Source organism: Euprymna scolopes, chromosome 1 (assembly GCF_053919585.1).
Source record: "Euprymna scolopes isolate OS-2025 chromosome 1, ASM5391958v1, whole genome shotgun sequence".
NCBI lineage: Eukaryota > Metazoa > Mollusca > Cephalopoda > Sepiida > Sepiolidae > Euprymna > Euprymna scolopes.
Window position 1 is genome coordinate 7,278,253 of NC_136482.1, and position 1,949 is coordinate 7,280,201.

The following is a 1,949-nucleotide window of genomic DNA, read 5'->3' on the forward strand; positions in this document are numbered from 1 at the left end:
CACTTTAGATGGATTAAAAGGAACTAAAGAAAAATAAAACATAATATAAATTAAGTCAATAATTGATAAAGGGGAAAATATAAATCTAGCAAATCGAAAAGATGCAACCTATGTATATTAGAATCATACCATATACTAATATCAAAAGAAAAATTATTAAACAAGCAACTATATGTAATCCACGGATGCTTGCACAGAAACGGATATTTAATTTCACGCACTAGAGCAGATTAGGAAAAAAAAATAGTAAAAACGAAACGTATAATATAAGGAAAGATAAAAGAGGCAAGGGAGGTAATCCTAGATATAAAAAGTATTCCATGAAAATAACCCCACTTTAAACAGAAGGATCGAGTAATAATACACCAAGCAAAACACAAATATTAAAATAAACACGCATAAATGTAGAAATAAAATTATATAAAATTTTATGATAATTGGAAAAAAAACAAATAGAAAAAAGGGGAAATTAAAAATAAAATACATAATTAATAAATAAAAAATAAATAAAAAATAAAAAATACGAAACTACGGGTTAAAACGGAAAACTATCTTCTCATAACATCAAAAAAATGGAGGAAGTGAGGAGGCATGGCTTTGGAAATCTTTTTACCCTAATACGATGTTGAGCATGTTAAAAATACACATTTTGTTGTAATAATCTGATGGATAAACATCTGAAGAAGTTGGGGGGGGGACAGGATATTTTTATGAACACATAAATCGTAAAATCGCCTACCCACTAATGAAACAGCTGCAATGGAAAAAATCCAGGAAATAAACGAAGATTATAAAAAGAAAACGTGAGTCTTTGAATTTTCAACAAAATTTTACACTATATATATATTCGTGATGGGATGATTCCAATATTTTTCCCGATTTCGATACAATTACTGATTCCGTACTAAATTTCCGATTCCGATACAATTACCGATTCCGATTATTTATACATCTCTAAATATTTAAATATAGCGTCGTTATTTTTTTTTCGATTGCAGTAAAAGGACATGCTAAACGTGCAGATATTTTCGTAGACGAAAAAACACACTTGTGGGAATTATCTATCGATCTTAGTTTTACTAATAGTTAAAAATCAATAAATATTTGTCATTTTATAATTATTACCAGCAAATGTCGGTTTTGTTATAAACATATTCAAATAAAACAAAACAGTTAAAAGAATCGTTTTGGCATTGGAAAATATGCACAACTTCTTCCGATACACCTAAATATTCCGATCTTTCCGATTCCAGATTCCGATTCCGATTAATCGTCCGAACACTAATATATATATATATATATATATATATATATATATATATATATATATATATATATATATATATACATATATATATATATGTGTGTGTGTGTATATATATATATATGTATATATATATATATATATATATATATATATATATATATATATATATATATATATATATAAACAGGCTCCTTCAGTCTTTGACATACTATGGATACCCACGAATGGGTGCCTGCGCGTGAAACTCGTGATTTTACCACGTTATTAAGAATGCTTTAAAAAAAAAAAAAAAAAAAGAGCAAGATATATTTTTATTAATATAGGCAAATTTTCATGGTTGCTAATGTTTCGGACAGGTGGTCGATAAAGATCACAAGTCCTCGTCATGCGCCTTAATAAAATTTGTCTTCCACTAAAAAAGTCCGGTTCTTAAATGAAAGACCAAAAGTTTGAATAGATTACAAAACCAAAAGTATAGGGTAACATGTTTTGTCTACAGTTCAAATATTTTATGCCATTTTTCACGGTTCGAATCTCATACGAGGCAATCACTTTATTTTACATTTTTGCAATGAATAGTTTTGCGATGAGGATTGATAATTTGGATTATTTGGATTATTCATATTGATTGTTATTCTCGCAACATTTCGGCCGATGTAACCTTCGACGTTCTTCAAGTGTA